Source organism: Mus caroli, unplaced genomic scaffold (assembly GCF_978045245.1).
Source record: "Mus caroli unplaced genomic scaffold, Mus_caroli_1 scaffold_10, whole genome shotgun sequence".
NCBI lineage: Eukaryota > Metazoa > Chordata > Mammalia > Rodentia > Muridae > Mus > Mus caroli.
In genome coordinates, this window is record NW_028227265.1 from 52,589,313 (window position 1) to 52,609,682 (window position 20,370).

At 44.6% G+C, this 20,370-nt stretch overlaps 1 protein-coding gene and 1 pseudogene across 4 annotated transcripts in view; one reads left to right on the forward strand and one right to left on the reverse strand.

Moving 5' to 3' along the window:
* Nr3c2 (nuclear receptor subfamily 3 group C member 2) overlaps positions 1-20,370 on the reverse strand; it is a 348,267-nt gene that overhangs the window by 104,794 nt on the left and 223,103 nt on the right. The gene's annotated exons all lie outside the window — the stretch shown is intronic.
* Positions 1,753-1,891, forward strand: LOC115031834 (small nucleolar RNA SNORA17; annotated as a pseudogene).

The window sequence follows — 20,370 nt, forward strand, 5'->3', positions numbered from 1 at the left end:
ACCATTGAGTTGTTAAGGCATATTAAATATAAGGCTGTGGTGTGTGTGTGTGTGTGTGTGTGTGTGTGTGTGTGTCTTTCATTCAGAAACCCAGAACACTGGGACGGGTAGCCTGGATGGGCTGCCACCACTGGGATGATTTGAGTAGTAATACTTGGATTTAGCAACAATAACTTGCAGGCTAATGCAGTATACTGTGCAGGCACAGAACTATAGTAACGAATGCTCACCCAGGACTCCTAAGTAACTGGCTTACAAAGGATACACAGAATGGAATATGGTTTGGCTCCATTTCCAGTGTTCTGCTGAACTCCCCTCCACACTATAACCATTAGGGAAATGAGCTCTAAGGAAGTATGGAGGCTCATCCTAGCCTTTGGGGGGCAGAGACATAAAGTTCAGAAATCCAAGCCCACTCTCTCTCTTTTATATGGCAAATCTGAGGTCAGCCTAGGCAATATGAAACCGCCAACCAACACATGGTTGGAGTCATGGTTCCTGCTGCATATGTAGTAGAGAATGGCCTAATCGGCCATCAATAGGAGGAGAGGCCCTTGGTCCTGTGAAGGCTAAATGCCCCAGTATAGGGGAATGCCAGGGCCAGGAAGCAGGAGTGGGTGGGTTGGTGAGTAGGGGGAGGAGGGAAGGGATAGGGGGAGGGGGTTTTTGGAGAGGAAACTAGGAAAGGGGATAACATTTGAAATGTAAATAAAGAAAATATCTAATAAAAAATCTGCCTAAGAAAGGAAGGAAGGAAGGAAGGAAGGAAGGAAGGAAGGAAGGAAGGAAAGAGGGAGGAAGAAAGGATGGAAGGAAGGAAGGAGAGTGGGAGCAAGGGAGGAAGGAAGGAAGGAGCAAGGGACTAAGGAAGGAACAAGGAAGGAAGGAAGGAAGGAAGGGAGGGAGGGAGGGAGGGAGGAAGGGAGGGAGGAAGGAAGGAACAAGGGAGGAAGGAAGGAAGCCAGAAAGGCAGGAGTATCTTTCAGAGGCTGTTGATTTGGGCCCAACCTTCTTGCCCCACAGAGGCTGTATTCTTCCTCAGTGAGGCTGGTCAGTCTGTGATGCCAGCAGTTGTGGTAGGCTTGGGAGGAAAGGCAGCCAGTCTAGGTTCCAGAAGGCTTCCAAGGTGAGGGCCAGTGTGGATGGAGTATCCAGATGCTGGGATCGGCAAGCACGGGTAGCACAAGCTAAAAAAGTGACTGGAAACCCAGAACTTGAGTACTCAGAAAAGAAACCAAAGGAAATTAACCAAGCTGAGCTTTAGAAAAAACAAAATACAAGCTATTATTTTTTTCTGCATTGTTTCAAATTGTAAAATTGTTTTGTTTTTAATTGTAGGATAATTTAGGCAGTGCTTAAAAGGAAACATTGTTTCCAAAATTATAGAAAGCAACAAAAGTTATCTTTGCCACCCTCTTCCCCCCCCCCCACAAAATTAAGACCAACTTTGTGCTATTCTTGACCCAGAGCCAAATGAGAGAGAAAAAAGAAAAATATTGAGGGATACAGGGTCTTAGAGTAACATAAGAACAGGGCAGGCAGAGGCTGGAAGGCCATGGGGAGGAGAGCAGGAAGGGATTGGCTTTGCATCCAAAGCCTGTGGGCTCAGAGGCGGACTCAGCCACAGCGGAATGAAAATCCTCACTCAGAATGCTTTATGTTTCAGTCTTGGTCTCCTAAACTATAAAATGGAAACATCACAGCCAAAACGGTAAATGGCAATATGGGCTCAAGCAAGGAGGCTTCAACAATGCTGCCCTAGAGGCAATACAGTGGTACAGGTGTGGCTTCTATGTCAGATGTGAATCAGTACATGGCAGAGAGGGGCGAGCCTCTGTCTACATTCAGTGTTCTGACCTGGGAATATCTGAATGATTAGTAATCTAACGCTCCCTGAATTAAAAAAAAAGCTAGCCTGAGATGGATACCCTTCTGGCATGCAGGCCCACACTGCTCTCAGGGGCAAGGCGCCAGCCAGAGACTAAAAGAGCCCCATCTGAGACTGTGGGCCCCAGACAGGCTCTTGTCAGGTCCAGACAGGAAGGGCGTCATACAGAGTAGGGTTGGGACAGACAATGCCCAAGATAACCCCTGCCTGGCACCACAATGTACAGGTGTGTTATAGCACTCCTGAGACCACTCCTGTGATGACCCCAGACAGTCAGAGACCCCAGCCATCACTAAGAGGAGCAAGTATGTGGTGGAGAAATGGAAATGAAAGAGAAATAGAAGGATGTGGACACAGTGAAAACATGCAGAACTGGAGACTTGAGGGTAGTGAGGTAGCTGATGTGAGTAGGTGCTGATGACCTGGGACTGTGGGATCCTGGCCTGTGCTGCTGCTGGGTCCACACTTGGGTCTGTAGCCCTGCAGCAGCAGAGGACTGTTACCACCAACAGCCAGATGGACATCCTTGGTCTGGGTCTGGGGACATTGCTATCAGAACTGGCCCCACCCCTAACCTGGGGATCAAGGAAGATCTGGCCCTGGGGCATGAGAGCAGCAAGCTGACCCCACCCTGGTCAGCTGTAGTATTTGGGAGAGCCCCTCTGCCCCGCATTGCTGGCGTTTCGGGTAGAGCTGGATGATATTATAGCATAGGAAAGTGGCACAGCACCATGCAGTGGTGTGATGAGTGAGAGATACCCTCCTCCCCTTCACCCCTCACCACCTGCAGCAGGCAGAAGACCTGGGACCCTGGAGTCCTAAGAGCAGGAGAGCTGGCCCAGCCCCTCACCTGCTGCAGCACTGGGGGAGTGGGCCCTGCGGCTTGTCTGGGCAGCACAGTAGAGCTGATCCTGGGGGGATGGGTAGGGGGCGGGCCAGCCCTGAGGGCTTGAGTGAGGGAACACTGGCTTTGCCTATTGTCTGTTAGGTGCTGTCTTCAAGGGAGAGATCCCTGTTATGGATTTGGCTTATTGCTTACATTATGTTAATTGGGTTCCCAAATTATGTGAGAATTCACATGTCTGGGTGTGAGATGCTGATGGTCCCTGCCCCAGCAGGTCCTCATTGGTAAATAAGGTTGGCTGGGCTGGGAGACAGAGGTGGGACTTCAGATGTCCCGGGCAAGGGAGACACAGGAAGGATGGGGTTTTAGAGTCTCCATGACAGGGAAGCTAAGGCCAAGCCTAAGAGTTGCAGGAGAGAAAGCATACAAGCACGTAAGAATCAGGCAAGATTCCCCCACTGGGTCCGGGGTAGCAGAGAGGAAATACAGATTTTAGTAATTAATAATTCAGGAATATTGGAGCAGAGGTGTTAGCAACATGGGAGTGTTTGGCAGTGGCCCAGCCATTGAGCTGCTTAGGGCATATTAGATTTAAAGTTGCGTGTGTGCCTTTCATTCATGAATCCAAAGCGTTTGGATGGGTAGCGAGAAGCTCTCGTGCCCGTCCACTTGGGAGTTTAGAGCGGATTAACTTATTACCACTTCAGATCCCTCTTCTTCCTTCCCCTTTGCCACTAGCGGCAGCTGGGGGAGTTGGTCCTCCCCTCACCTGCTTTGGCACTCAGGATAGCAGGTCCTGCACTTTGCCTGGGCAGCATGGTAGGGCTGGCCAGGTGAGGGGTGTGCTGGGTGTGTGTGTGTGTTGCCAGTGAGCCCACCAGCTCAGATACCTCTCAGGTCCAGGGCTTTGAGTTGGCCCACCCCAACATCTACCCCATCTACCAGCTGCTGCAGTGTATGAAGGAGTCAATCCTACTGATCCAAAGCTGCAGGGTCTCCATGACACAGGGCATCAACAGGAGATCTGAGAGGAGTCCCATGAGGATCCAGTACTGATGGAGTAGCAGGAGCCAGAGGCCTCAAACCAGACCAAGGAGTCATTGCAATGAAATTTTGCAAGCAAAGAAATGTGGACAAAAGGTATACTGGGGGCACACAGTGACACATTAGAGCTTCTACAATGAGATTTTTTTTTTCTCTGTCAGGGGGTAGTTGCAAGGGTGGAAAGCGGGTACAAGTGGAGAGGGTGATGAGTGGGGTTGGGGAACTTAATGTGAAATTCAGAAAGAACCAATAAAAGTTTTGTTCAAAATGCATCAACAAGAGGCGTAAAATCTGGCCTAAAGACTCAAAAAAATGAAATTAATTTAAATAGTAGTAGTATTGACACTCATCCTGGGTTTTGATTAGTTCACTTTAAAAACAAAGGTAAAGTGAGAAAACTCAAATAATAACTGTCAGCTCTTAATTAAATATAAGTGAGCAGAACACATCTCCAGCCATGATTCAACTCCAACTGCAGTCAACAAATTGTGTGTGTGTGTGTGTGTGTATTCATATGCATGTGCATGCACACGCCCAAGTGATCTAACCCAGGGGCCTTACGCCATCTAGTCAAATACTCTTCTAGTGAGCCATGGCAAAGATTCTCAAGGCAAGGTTGAAGGAGTCAACACGCAGCCCATCCATCATCTCCAAGATTTTACATTGTAGAGGGTCAGGAGCGTGGAGAAGATGCAATAAGTCATATGGAATTGATATAATGTTTGTTACTTTAAGATACAGCTATACAAGGGGTGGGGGAGAAGGAGGCCTTTATGAAGAGGGGACCAGTCAGGAATGGGGTGGGGTACAGTGTGAGTATTAGTAAAGTACAATGGATGGCATATATGAAAATGTCATAATGGGATCTACTATGTGCATGTTAATTAACAAAGGAAAGGAAGGAACCCTCTGAGTCAAGTCCTAGAGAATGTTTAGAATTTGAAACACTGAGAGGACAGATGTACAGATGTACAGCCACTCAGCAACCCGAACAAAGATTCTGCTCCAAGAGAGGCAGGGGCATAGTTGATGCGGGGAGACAAGGGTCAGGCAGGCTGGAGCTCTGGCAGAAGGAGGCACTGAACAGCAATCTGCATGGTGAGCCTGCCAAAGCTTGGACGATGAAGCCCCTTCTGCTCTGGGATCTGGAGGGCCTTCCAAGGCCCGCATGTGGAAGGCTTGGTTCCTCAGCTCATACCATTCCTAGGAGGTGGTAAAACTGCTAAGAGGCGGAGCCTAGTGAGAGGAAGTTAGGTCACTGTGGAATTGAATTCAAAGTGGGATATTAGAACCCCAGTCTCTTCCTCTCTCCTTTCCCTCCCCCTCTCCCCTTCTGTCCCCTCCCTGCCCCCTTCTTATAACCATCAGGTATAAGGATTCCTCCAATATGCTTCCCATACTATGACACACTCCTTTGCCACAGGCACAAAACAAAGCACAGGTTGAAATCTCTCTACACACGAGTCCAAAATAAACCTTTCCTCTTTTATACCAATTTATCTTGGGTGCTTGGTCACAGGAATGGAAAGCAGACCGACATCCTCTCCTGGATCTCACGCCTGCTCACTCGTGAAACTCTTTGCTGAATGTCTCCAAAGCTGGCACCACTAATGCCCACAAACCAGAATGTGTCCTTATCTGGTAGAAATCCCTCTTCAAACTTTGGAGCCCCATTTATAGCTCTTCTTTCTATTTTAAAGCTACAGGTGGTTGTGTGGGGACCTTTAGAATCAGCTCCTTCTTTGGCACTGTTTTCTGTCTTTGATTGGTACCTCATGTCCCTGAGATTGTGTTGGGTCCTATCATTTCTGTCGGTACTTTCTCCCCTGAATTCGGCTTCTTTGCGGGTCAGCTTCTAAGTTACAGAGATGTGTGAAGCTTTGATCTACACACTGACTTCAGAGAAATTATTTTGCATCTACTGCTTGCTGATTTGCTACACGAACTACAGAAGGTTACCTAATGACTTATCCCAGATTAGACCAGCACGGAGATGCCACCCAGTGGGAGATACACAGAAGGGTTTTATGAATGGCGTTATAGTTATATTACTGTCACCGTTCCAGCTATTATCTTTTAAAATTACTCATATTTTAAATTTACTTTAAAAGTTTTTTTTTATAATTTATTTTGTTCGTATGATTTCCCTCTCCCTAAGATTCTCCCCCCCCACTCATGCAACTTCATGTTTTTTACTCTTTCATTAAAAAGAAAAAGAAATCAAGAAAGGGAAAAAAAAAAGAAACTCCACCATCAACCCAACAAACCAGCCAAACAAACAAGCAAAAACATTTAAAAATGAAGAGTGTTTTGTGTTGAGCAACGACTCCTGAGTATGGGCTGCCCTGAAATATGGTTGTAGACCCAGAGTCACCCCTTTGGAGAAAACTGCTGTCCCCTTTTCCAGCAGATGCTATTTGCAAATAGCTTCTTGGTTAGGAGTGGAACTTTGTGTGCGCACTTCCCCTTCTCTGTGCTGGGGTTTTAGCTGACTTGACCTTGTGTAGGTCTGTGCATGACATCATAGTTTCTGTCAGTTCATATGGGTTCAGTCCTACAGTGTCCTCTCCAATATTCTCATCCCAGATATTAACATCTAATGGTGTTTACTACCAGGACTATGCTTGGGACCAGACAATCTGGTTCTATGGTGGAACATTTCTGTATGAAATTGTCTTAAGCTTCAAACAACAACAATCACAACAACAGCAGCAACGACAGCAGCAACAACAGCCACACAGCTCAGCTGGCCATGATGGCACAAGCATCTAATCCTAGCACTTAAGAAGCAAAGGCAGGCAGATCTCTTTCAAAAGCAAACAAACAACTTAAACATGTGCTTTGTGTTTTGCAGACCTTGATATACTGAAAACCAAACAAAAGGAGAAAGAACTTCTGGGGTGGAAATGACTGTGAGGAGTATGCTCTTCTGTTGGTGTCTGACTGGCTCAGGAGATCTTTTAGTTCCAGACCCTGGGACAAGTGGCTGAGGTGCTTATTTTACATACCAAAGCAGACCTGGCCTCCAGGTTCTCTCAGCATCCCTCAGTCTCTACCTGATATACCTTGTCCGCAGCCCCAAACTTTCCAGCCCAGGGGCTGGACTGCCCCTCCCCAGAGGCTCTTCCCTATATAATCCAGACATTTTGGTTCCTTTCCCTCTCTCTTCCCATGGCTACTTCCATGGCCCCACTCCTTGGGAATTACCCAAGAGCAGCTTTCCAAAAAACCTTCATTAAATATAATCTAATTTAGTTTGAGTTGGTTCATTTTACCAGCAGAGAAATAATTTATCCCAAGTGCCAAAACCTGGGAGCCCAGCCTCTGGGCAGGAAAGTTCAGGGTTGGGGGTAGGGTATGCCAGGTAGGGACTGGAAGATGCTGGGAGAACCTGGAGCCCAGGTCTGCCCTGTCCATGTGCTGCCTGCCTCGCTGTTCCTCAATAAGGATGGCATCTAAGGAGGATGGTACACTTTAGTAAGAGAGAACACTAATGTGCTCAGGAGAAATCAGACAAAAAGCCCCAGGGTCTAGCAGCTCCAATGCCAACGTCAACAGGTTCTAACATCTCTTGGAATCTTTGTGGAAGGATTCATGGAGCAGGGGAGACCTGGACTAGAACCTGTGAACAGACACTTAGCCAAGCAGGGGCATTGCATGCATTTGGGAAATTCCACTTTCTACTTAGAGCTTACTGCTGGAAGGGAAAGCATATTAAAGAGTGAGTGGTCCTGCAACCCCAAAGTGCTGGAACCTCACCCTGAGCCCCAGAGATGGAGACAGTTGTGACACACCTTTCATGGTTCCTTCTGGCAGGAGGAAGCCACACAGTGTCGTATCTCAGGCCTTTAGGACTTTTGCTCATTCTGCTTTGATAAGGAGATTTGAGAAAGATATTTGGCTTGCTCGCCTCAGTCCATATTCTTCCCTCTGAGGAGAAAATTCTGTCAGAGAGTAAGTAGGTCCACAGCCTCCTGGGTTCTGGGGAGGCCTGCCCTGACCGAGTGGAGCCCATGCCTGTGTCCTGTTCCCAGGCTCGGGTTGCAGATTCCTTTTGCACTCACCACAAAGCCATAGCCTTCAAACTCCCCCCCCCACCCCCGCTTGAAAAAGGCTGATATTTTATCTTCCACAAGCCACTCCTTTGTTTTTCAATCTGCCCAGAGTCTGGGCTACATCACGTGTCACTTACGAGGTCTCTTAGAGATTAAGAGACCAACCAAAACCAGAGTCCCCAGCAGAAGAGGGACAGAGAACCCAGGGTCCTCTGCTGCGATGCATAGTCTAGTCCTCTGCTCACACTCCCTTTATTTTGGTGTTGGCTTCCCAGTTCCTCATATGTGAAGTTCATTAAAGGCAGGGGACCTACAGACTTGGCCCACGGTGATGACAATGCAAACATTAGGATAACAAACCTCTTCCCAGCTGAGGCGTGTTTTAACCCCTCCTGTTGTCATTTGGGTTGTCCTTTTAAGAAACAACAAGCTTGTCAACTTTCTCCAGCCACCTTGCTTTCCTTTATGTTAGTTTTAATGTTTACCGTGTTGTGTGAAACAAGTAGAATTTTATACTTTTTATACCTTAAGGCTACAAAGGAGATTCACTAAAAAGATAGCGAGTTACAAGGTGGTTTAACACTTAAGATATTATTCAACTAGATGATCTTGCTTAATAATTTGCTATCTATCCAATGTCACTAAGTCTGAGGGTTGGGCTGATGCTGTTCTTCAATAAAACTTGGGAATCTAAAGTGGAGGCATGGCCCCAGCCGCATTAGGAATGCCTCTCCACTTAACCACCCTTGGGGACTTGGAATGACCTGACCTCATGTGTAACATTTCTTGTTTTCAATACAAGAATTCACTTTCAACATCAGAAAGGCAATTTCACTAAGTCCTTTTTAAAATTAACTTTCTGCTTAAATCTCATCTTCATTTTTAAAAGTTCATTTGTTGTCTTGCTTGAGGGATTTTTTTTTTTTCCTCAGCTGACAACTGCCCAGCAACAGTAGCCCATGTTTGCAGTCACTATTTTGGGCTACATCACGTGTCACTTACATAACCTTGTTTAACTGCTATTGCACTGGTTCAAACAACCTGGGAAAGAGATTAAGGCAGTCCCGGTCCCAGCAAATCCCCGCATTGCAGACTCTGGTGTGCAATTTCCCATCCCCCATGCCGGCTCAGACTGTGGTGAGATGGAGTGCGGCAAGAACTGGTTATTCATTCCTAGAGCCAACTAAAACACAGGATAATTAACTTCCTCTGCTCAGTTAAAACCAGTCTGGCCTGCCCACGATAAGCCAATGGACAATGATCCCCTGAGTTTTGAGAGTGAACTCGGATTAACACGCTTTAAAAGGCCTGGGGAGAGACTCCAGCATAGGTTGTCTCTGCCACCTTGACAGAGAATCTCAAAGTTAGGGTTCAGGAGCCTAACTTTAAGTTGGAAGTCAGACTGGATTTATGGTTCAGGAATTTGTTATGATGAAGAGTAAGCATCAAATTCTGGCATAAACACTCTTCTTAGAGTGAAAGGTGTTAGTTTTTCACTAAAAATACATGCACTTGTATATATGTCTCTGTGTGTGTGTGTGTTTGCTAACTATGCTGACTTATATTTTAAACATCTTTTCAGAAAAGATAATAAAAGTAAATATATGGAGAAATCAAAATGCTGGAAGATTTTAAACTAAAGAAACACTTGTCATGACAAAGAGTAGATGAAGTGAATTCCCAACAAGGAGATGATGATGATAATGATATATGTATAGTATAATTTTCCCAAGAACGTATTACATCCTATTCACATCCCATACTAGGACTTTTACATTTTTGGGCTTCACTATACAACAACATCTGTTGTGGAGACAAACTATTAAGTTACTCGGGGCAGATAACTAACATTTGTTAAATTCTCATTATGTGGTAGCTGATTTACAAATTATATAATTTAGTCCTTATTTTCAATTGCTGTAAGGGAGCCTATGAGATCAGAGCAATTGTCTCTATTTTGCCAAGCCAGACTCAACCATGTAGCTGGGCTATCTGGGATTCATGCTTGGAGCTATGTTACATATAGTATAGATTCTTCTTTGAATCCATTTATATTAGAAATATTCTCAAGGGGCTGGAGAGATGGCTCAGCACTGATTGATCTTCCAGAGGTCCTGAGTTCAAATCCTAGCAATCACATGGTGGCTCACAACCATCTGTAATGGGATCTGATGCCCTCTTCTGGAATGTCTGATATAAAATAATAAATCTTAACAAAAAAAAAAAATCCTCAAGATCCTTAGGCCTGAAGGACAAAATGGCACTAAAACAGAATCTGTCATGAAAGGTGTGTTTAGGATGCCTACACAAAAGCATCATTAAGCACCATGATGCTGAGAACTCAGGTATACTGCAGTTCTAGTGGTACAATACCAAAGACCGATAAACTTACACACTGCCGAGCATACCAGGTTCTGCCTGATCTGTAAGAACTTCAGTATCCCAGACTTTGAAGGACACAGGAGCACACCCATTTGTGCTAGTTTCTCTACAGTTGGCTTTTTGACCAGTCATCTAACTCACGATGGTCTTGAAAGCAGAAAGGAGGGCATAGTGAGAGAAGGGCCCTTATTCAGCCACCTTAGCCTTCAGACAACCTTTGAAAGCTTTTCTTTGTTTGTTTTGCAATCTTCATTTACCTCCTTGGGAATCACCAATGAGCCAATCACAGATGAGGGGTTGATATTGGTAACAAAAAGACAACTATTTTATAGACATCCACCAGCACTCTAAATATTTCAGTAAAACAAAACAAACAAACAACCAAAAGAAAAAAAAAACCATACCAAACCAAACCAAAAAAAAAAAATACTGACAAAAATAAACCAAACCAAACCAAACCAAAAACCCTGTGAAACCAGTTGCCATGAAGTCCTTTGCATGTACACACTAAATTGACCAGTTTGGAGTATATGAAGTATGAAATCCAAGAGGCTACATGATGGAAAATGTCTCCCTTTTTTTGCCCTAACCTCCTGGATCTACATCATAGCAACCACTATTATCAATTTCATTGTATCCTACTAAGACCCCTTTTAAAAGGACATATGCTTGTAAAGTCACAATAAGTATGCTTAGGTTGTGAAATGAGGCATTACGAATTTAGTATATCTTCTTGTTCTTCTACTAATCCAACAAACCATTACTGGCTGCCTATCACATGACAGTTCCTATGCCCAGTTCTCAGTGGAGAGGTGTGGAGGAGGGGAAACCTTGCCTGTGGGGCATCGGGAGGCAGGGCAGGATGCTGTGGGGCATCGGGAGGCAGAGCAGGATGCTGTGGGGCATTGGGAGGCAGGGCAGAATGGTGGCTGCTAAACAGATTATACCTGGGCAAGAACAGCACTGCACTAAATGGTATGGGGACATAGGCAGGAAGGAGCTATCTTTGCCACAGACGTCAGGAAGGGTCACAGAAGGAAAAGAACATTAGATTTGTACCTTGAAGGATGTTTTCTGGGTATAAAGGGAACCAGGAGTTTGCTAACAAGAGACACAATTTATTTTAAACCAAGTCATCATGAAGTTTGGGATGGGGAAGCTGAGAATCACAGAAACTAAGAGATACATGTAAGGCCATGAGGACACACTGTGCTATGGGGTCTGGAGGGGAGCAATTGCCACACAGAAACTACCGAGATCTACTTCTTGGGTTACAAGTTCACTTTGACAATTGATTACCACATTCTCTGGGGCAGTATTAAAGAGTCTAGTTCAATTCATCAAATGTAATTCACAATTAACTGATCGGTGTTACCTTGAGTCTACAGCGGTGGCTCTTAACCTTCCTAACCATGTGACCCTTTAAGACAGCTCCTCATGTTGTGGTGACCCTGAACCATAAAGTTACTTTTGCTGCTACTTCATAATTGTAATTTTGCCACTATTAAAAATCATAATTTAAATATCTGTGTTTTCCTGTGGTCTTAGGTGACCCCAAAGGGGTCATGACCCACAGGCTGAGAACCACTGCTCTAAATCCATCTTCCTGTATCTTACTTGCCTTGATATCCACTTATCATTCAAGAGATGAAGCTGTCTTGTACCATTTCCTTCTGGTCCTCTATGAAAATGTTCCCCCTTTTTCTAAGTTTATCACTGCATGGCGTTGACGTCAGCCTTGGTCCCACTGTCTCATGAAGCGGATGCTTTGGCTGCTGGGGCTATGACTGCCTCCTCCTATCCAGCTTGCTGAAGTCAAGAGCAGAAATCTTCTGATTTCATTTCTTAACATGCCAACTATTCCCAAATACAAACGTGGGTGTTTCTACCTATATCTGTGTGAATCCAAAACCTTGTGCCTATCAAGAAAAATCTTTAGAAGGTGGAATCTGCATACGCTAGAGACTTCAATATGCTTATGCCAACATGCGAGGTCGGCAAACTCTGATGACACTGTGTGCCTCTCCACTGCTTGAACCCAAAAGCCCAGAGAGTCAATTTTTAAGGAACAAGGGTTTACTTTGTCTCATAGTTTAGAGGGTTCCAGTCCATGGCCACGTGGACTGCAGCATTGGCTTATGGGAGCACAGGACATCCCTGCAGGAATATAAGGTAAACAACATAGTTTAGAGGGTTCCAGTCCATGGCCACGTGGACTGCAGCATTGGCTTATGGGAGCACAGGGCATCCCTGCAGGATACAAGGTGAACAACCGTTCACATCATAGTAGCCAGAACCCGAGAGATACAGAAGGAGCTGGGATTTCAAAATTCTCTCAGGAGCCATGCCTATGATTTCTACCATCTCCCAATATCTCTAAGCCAAGGACTAAGCTTTTATTAACATACAGATGCCAGGATACTTCAGATTTGAACTCTATGAGAGAGAACGAAAGGAAGAAGACTATGGGATCCTGCCTACCTCTCGGTTCTGTAAAACAAGACCAATGTCTAGGAGATGGGCAAGGTGAGGGCCTAGGCTATATGTATGTGCTGTAACCATGGAAATAGGAGAGCTAAGGCAATGGAAATTAAGAGGACTTGCATATATTGAGCATAAACTGTGGTGCTCAGGCTTTTAGCCTGGGAAAGTTACACCAATCATATTCAATGTTAGTGTAGTTTTGTTGAGGGGTTACAGTATTCTCTCCTGAATGACATCCTTGGGGCTTTACCTGGCCTATGGTAATGGTAGAATTCAAACCCAGGTGTGACAAAAGTGCAGTCTCCCTTGGAAGTATCTCACAAGCAACAGTGCTCTTCACAGGAGTGGGCTGGAGACACCTTTGATCTTACTTCCATTATATAAAATCGCAAATGTGACTATTTGACCAACCTGCTTGAAATAAAGAAATTTTCACCTAGAAAAAGAACTTAATTTTTCTCTACTTGGGTCAAGAGAGGACCCTCACTTAACTCACAATGCAGTTAAGGGCTTGGGGTGAGACACAGCAGGTGACACCTAGACAGTTGACTAGCCCACTTAACCTTATATTTTCTCATCTGTAAAGCTAGTATCACTAAACGCACTTCATAAGGGCTTGTAAAGATTAAGAGGTACTGTGTATTTAAAATGTCTAGTTCCACATCTGAAGCACAGCAAGTGTTCCATGAACCAGCTGTTCTAGCAGCCACAGCCCCGGAAATGGGAAGTGCCTCCGTGCAGGGTGGGAATCTCCCCCAAGGAAAAGGCTGCCTGAGCTTTTGTGCCACCCTCTGTAGTGAGACACATTGTCTGTTTCCCTGTGGTGGCATGCAGCCAGACTTGCCTACTCCTTACCTTGGGCCTCGAGTCCAGATTTAGGGTGGCCCTCTGAATAATTGAGTCACTTTTCCAGGAATTATGCATGTAGTTCAGTTTGATTCTGGGAGTGAGCGTTGGTGCTCATCCCCATGTTCTATGACCAGTTCTTAAAGATGTCCATGTTCTATGACCAGTTCTGAATGATGTCCATGTTCTATGACCAGTTCTTAAAGATGTCCATGTTCTATGACCAGTTCTGAATGATGTCCATGTTCTATGACCAGTTCTGAATGATGTCCATGTTCTATGACCAGTTCTGAATGATGTCCATGTTCTATGACCAGTTCTGAATGATGCCCATGTTCTATGACCAATTCCAGATGATGCCCATGTTCTATGACCAGTTCCAGATGATGCCCATGTTCTATGACCAGTTCTGAATGATGCCCTAAATCTTACAGGAAAAATTCCCAGCAGCAGCTTGGTTTCCCTACAGCAAAGCTAAGATCCATGTGCTGAAGTCTATACGCTGGTCTATATGCTGGCCACCTCTTTTTCCTCAAGACCTTCATAAGGTCCTGCTCAACCCAGCAGTAGTTTCTCGTGGGCGGGTTTCTTGTGGCCCTGCTGCTCACACCCCAGGTGTTGGTCTGCTTATGAGTCCTGTTGACCTGTGTTTTAGGCCTTTCCAGTGTGTCTCTTTATTACCTTCATCTACAAAGAACTATTTCCCGTTTTGAAATTATTGTCTCTACTTCTCTCCCAGGCCAAAACCCAAACAAAACAAAACACCCCCCAAAACCAAAAAAAAACCCCAACCCCCCCAAAACCAAAAACAAAATACAAAACAAAAACCAAAAGGAAAAACACTAATAGTTTAGTTTTTTTGCCATTATATGTGTTTCTACCTCAAAAAGCTAAAGAACATGCAAATGATATTTCTGTGATTGCCTATCAGCATGGCGCTCATTTGTTAAGAGAGACTTGTTTAGGGACTTATGTTGGAGGCTAACAGCTTGGGTGCTTATCCTGGCTCTGATAGCCTGCTCATTTCTTTACCCTTCTGTTTGCCCTGATTCCTGGTCCCATACAACTTCAGGTCCTACGGTCAGAAGAAGTTTGTCTCGGGTTGGATCCTTCATGAGTTCCTGCTTCTCATATTCCATCTCATGGAAATGGACCCACCCCAAGCAAGGTGTAATGGTGGAGCAGATTCTCCCCCCTTCCTACCAGCGTCCTTAGACAGAGTCCTAGAGAAGACAAGTTAGCTTTGTCGGTGAGCAGACCCTCTATCCTCTCCTTCTCTTCCCTCTTTGCTGCACTTTTCAATGATCATTAAACCTCCTTAAACCACAGCAAGTGCAAAACTTCAACAGGTTGACTGTGTGTCTGGACTGACATCCCCACCCCTGGCCCTCTGCTCTGTCATGTCCACGGACATATCATCCTCCCCTAAACCACAGCACAAGATTGCTCTGTGCTTCTTCACCTCAGGATCTTTGTCCTATTTGCCCTAAAATTGGTTGAAAGTATAGTACTACAGCACAAGGATGAAAGAAACCCAAATATCTCAGGTCTGAATTAACAATAATTTCTATCCTTAAGCACCAATAAACTATTATTCTGTCAGACATTTTAATATATAAATGCCTGTATACTACTTGCTAGATTGTCCTAGCCCAGTGGCAACCTGTTTTCTCTCTCATCTGTAAAATGGAGGTATGCAAGGACCAATGCTGTTTCTGGCCCTCTAATCGCTTTGCTTCTGTCCCAAGAACAGACAAGCTCTTTCAGACAGACATAAAATCGCCCGGGCAATTGCTAGGCACTACATAGGATACTAGAGTTGTGCTCTGTGTTCTCTATAAATACCCCTGGTAACCAAAGAGCCCCAGCAAACTGCTGGAGATCCACAAGTGCTGCCCTTATCCCAGGAGAGTCTCAGAATTGCAAATCTGTTAAGAGAATCCATAAACAGTCACTGTGGCCTTTGATGAGAAAGGCAGTCAAAGATAAGACCAATTACTTATTTGACAATTCTTCCAAGGAATGTTCTCCAGTATATAAAAACAAAATGGAGAAGCACAGGATTGTGTATGTGTGCACATATCTATTCATGCATACATTTTAAATAGCTCTAACTGCTATGAAAGCTAAATGTTGACAACAGTACAGGCTCAAAACGGAGCTAGAATTTATGGTCACGAATTCCTGATAAGATGACACTGTAATGCAGAAGCAGGAGGCTTGCTCCAGGACTGCTTACAATTCTAAGGAAGCTGCCTGTGTATTTATTTTTACCATGCGATCACGAAACAATAAACACCAGAAAAGGTTCAGCACTGACATGTTTAAAGGCAGAAAAATCAGAGATTATCATACTTGATAAGTTGTGATTCCTCTGGAAGAATATTAAAGAAAAGACTGTTTAACACCTCAGATTGAATTATGTCAAATAGTATGACTTGTGAAGAAGGATGGAGATAAACAAAAACACAGCTTGTGGGCCCAAAATAGCCCAGTTATTGAGTTCTGCTCTCAACTGTCTAAGCAAGGTGGACGGCAAGCATCAGAAGCCCTCTGTGCAGACCTAACTGGACAGATCTGATCATTTTCTGATGGGCTTTGTGATAAGCTATTTCTCTGCCAGTGAAATGAGCCAATTCAAGGCAGATTAGAATCTCTCCCCTCACCCCCCTCCCCGAGATAGGGTTTCTCTGTGTAGTCCTGGCTGTCCTGGCAGTGGTGGCACACACCTTTAATCCCAGCACTTGGGAGGCAGAGGCAAGCAGATTTCTGAGTTCGAGGCCAGCCTGGTCTACAAAGTGAGTTCCAGATTAGAATATCCAGAATTATTGGGAAGCTGCTTTCAGGCAGGCGAGTTCACTGGCCCCAAGGAAGGAGGCCAGGGAATTCACTGTTGGGAGAAGTGGGAGGGAGAGAAAGAGAGAAGAGAAAGAACAAAATGTCTGGATTGTAAAGGAAGGAGTCTCCATGTATATATGGAAGGGCAGCCCAACCCCTGGGCTGGAAAGTTCAGGGTTGGGGGCAAAGTATGCCAGGTAAGAACTGAGGGATGCTGGGAGAACCAGGAGGCCAGGTCTGCTTTGATATGTAAAATATACAACCCAGTCCCTTGTCCCGGTGTCCAAAACCAAACATTTTGTTTTATCATATAGCACAATAGCCAACCATAAGTTCATAGAATTAAGTACCAGCTATTCTAGCCATTATTAGCCAGTAGATTCTTCTTTCCCTTCTGGTGATGAAGGTCAGACACTTTCCTATCCTTTCTGCATAAGCCTGAGACATTCAGTCTGGTTCTATAGAAATCAAAATTTCATAAACCTCCCCTGACTTGGATAGAACGATCTCTCTCTGAAATACCCCTAAAAGTTAAGGGACCCAGCTACCATCACATGCTGAAGTACGTGTGCAGTGCTGAGTTTGTGCCACATTATTTTAGATAAGTTTTACCAGAATACCAAGGACTGTTAAAACAAGTTCTTACTAGAAATTATAATGTCCTTCCTCATATGAAGTTTGCATGTCATTTCTTCTGGTCTGTGACAGGACATCTTTAAACTAGAGACACTGCCTCATGTACCCACAAAGCTTCTGGTGCCTGGGACCCGTCTCCCAGAGACCTTTGCACTTAAAAGTCAGGGAAGAGCTATCCCCAGAGCTCTGTGGTTCTCTTGCTTAGCATTAGGCTTCTCCACAGACAGAATGCCCTGCCTCTTCTGAACTGAAGCTCCACTTCTGGAGGCCACTGCCCTCCAGTGACCTCGCAGTGCCTGCCAGTCGGCCATAGCAGCAGGCTTTATTGTTTTCAAGCCTTGCCTCAGCAAAGTTATCAGCCATATAAAAGTTGGTAGCATCACATAGCATGGGATCTGGAGAAAGTTTGGGAAGACACAGATATCTAAAAGAGAATGGATCCTTTGAAAAGAAAAAAAAAATTAAAAGTACATTTTGGAGATTTTGGGTTGTCTGTAGTAAGAAGAAAAATAGGCTCTCATTTCATCAACATTTAATCTTATGATCCGTTTTTGATGAGAAAATTATTTTCTAGTTGTACAGCTGTGGCCTGTAAGCGTGTACTAGGTGGCACACGTCATGCTGACCATGTACAAAGGTACTCAGGAAAATTCCTTGCTTGCAAGTTCACAAAACTATGAGTAACTGACAGGAATACTCTGCGCCTTTGAGTGCTACAAAGAGTGCTAAGAAATCACAGCAAAGAAAGAATGTGGGATGCGGAGTGGTTAGAGATAGATGCTCAGAGAGGTCTCAGGAAGAGGCTGCCTTTCAGTGGGCTGTGAAGGAGAAACTTACTATGTATATGTGGAAGGTAGAAGTAGACACTTGGGGTCTGAATGTAAAATGGCCTCTGTGGGCTGAAGTGTTAGAATCATTTCTCCCCAGTGGCCACCCTGCCTGGGACGGTGGGACCTTTAGCAGTTGGAGCCTTGCTAGAGGAAGTGGGTCACTGCAAGGCCAGTCTCGAGTTGTTTTTATAACCTATCCCTACTTCTCACTCTGCTTCTCACTACGGAGGCAAGTGACTGTCTCATGGGCTGCAGCCTGTCCTAAGTCCAAGAAGGTCTATATCATCCAAGTAAACCACTCCTTCTTGTTGCTTGCCAGCTATTTGGTCACAACAAGAGGAAAACTAACTATTAAGTAGGCAAATGTCCCTGCCTTTCCTTAGGTAGACACTGTTGTAGGCAAGGTCATGGCTGCCCTAGCAGACAACATGGGCATCTTCTGTACAAACTATACACACATGGAAAAATTTAAAGTTATGGAGTCCATCTTAAACCTAGTGTAACAAAAAATATTTTAAAAATCCAAGGCAATTCAAATTACAAACCTAGAATGCATTAGCTAAGGCCTGCAGGACGTGAGCCAGGTGAGGCTTGGCCTCCTGGAAGGAAGGGCTCCGTGCACACACTGGAGGCTCAACTGTGACCCAGGCAGGTCTCTGCCCCCACTTTAATATCTGCATCATTCCGAGTGGAATATGCTTCTCTGGAAATGAAAGTGTTGCATTTGCACAGAGCCTTTTCCAAAGATGGGGACTTCACATACAACCAACATTTAACTCAGCACTTTAGAATTTTAAGAAGACATGACATTAGAGACCTTCATTCTCTCTAAAAACACACCAAATTATTTAAATAGAATTCTGATTAAAGTTGAAATAAAAATTTCTCAAATAGGGTGTGCAAGATTCTTAGAATGTTTGCAAATAAGGTCCTTATTACTTGATTCGATTCTGTTCTATAAAGCCAAATCATGCAGATCCCACGAAGCTACAGTCACAGTGGCTGCCTGTGGAATGGAATACTTTTCAACTTAGAAGCCTCTTTATTCTTGAATCTGAAAAAGGTAAAGACAAACGGTATGATGTTTCTTGAAATCGGAATACTTCATAATACTTTGAATTATTGAAGAGAAACTTTTTTTTTATTAAAGTAAATGAGCTTTTTCATTCCCTGCTTGTTTTGAAGTTTAGAAAATTTTATAATTTTAGAGCTAGAGAGAAAATCATTTCTAAGCTAGGGGCTTACCCTGGCCACAGAGCTAATGGAACGAGCTAGCCTTTAAAATACAAGACCAAGGTTTGAAGAGACGTCTGTTCACTGGCTCTGCTTCTTCTGGGCCAATTCCTTATCTGCAGTTATACAAATACAAGCTCTAGCTGAGTGTGGACATCTGTCTGCAGTATCAGTCCGGGCTGAGACTGAAGTTAGAGGACTCCAAGTTTGAGGCCAATCTGGAACACATAGCAAGACCTTGTCTCAAAACAAATGAATAAGCTCACTACATTAATTCGAAGGAAAAACAACAAAGAATGGGACTTAACAGAACAGATATTGGAAGACTTTAGCTACTACCAGTGACTATGCAATTGAACCTTGAGGATAATGCTTAACGACACAGTGCTTGCCCCAGAAACCTGGAGGCCTTGGTGTTAGTCACCAATAAGCAAGCCCTAGACACACACAAAAGATATGCTGGTCAGAGGTCCGTTATATTGGCTAGGTGTTTATTATTTTTGTTTGTGTTCAAGAAAAATTAAATACTACATAGAGAAAATTAGAATAATGCTATATGCTATAGTCACGCTTCCAGACTCCACAACTTGAGTTGCACTCTGGTGTTTTTAATCACACAGTTCTGGGAGAAGAACCTAGGTATTTATAAACACTACGAAAATGTTTACCGAGCTACTCCATCACCATTTAAAATTAAATAGGGCAGAATTCAGGTTTTCAAACTGTGGATGAGGTTGTAGTGGCTGCACGTGGCTCTGTGATCATTTCCTCTTCAGGACAGAAAACTCCCCAAATACCTAACTGTAAAGTAGCAAGCTGAGCCCAGGAGTCGCAGTGAGAAGGGCAGAGCCAGACAGTTGTCAGTGATTGAGTTCAGGAGCTAGTGAAAGGGCCATGCTATGGGAGGTTGCAGGACCTGGCTCAAGGAACAGGAGCTGTTGCAGCTGCCACCTGGAGCCTGCCAATCCCCTGCACACTGGGGTGCAGCCTCACCAATTGCCAGAATTTCCACAGCTTTGGGAGAGGCTGGCTGTCTAGGCTGTATCTGAAATCTCCTTGCTTTTAAACACCGGCAACTCATTTAAGCATATTAGAAAAAAAAATCCAAGCCAAACAAAACATCTCTGCAAGCTGGATTTCAAGCCAGAGGAATCAGATTAAGGACCTTGAAAGGACAAGCACAGCCAGAATGGGGCTTCTGTGCATGGAAGCTGGGCAGTGGCAGGGGAGCAAGGGGGACACATTTGCTATGGAAGAGGAAGTAGAAACAGGACCTCACAGGAATCTGCC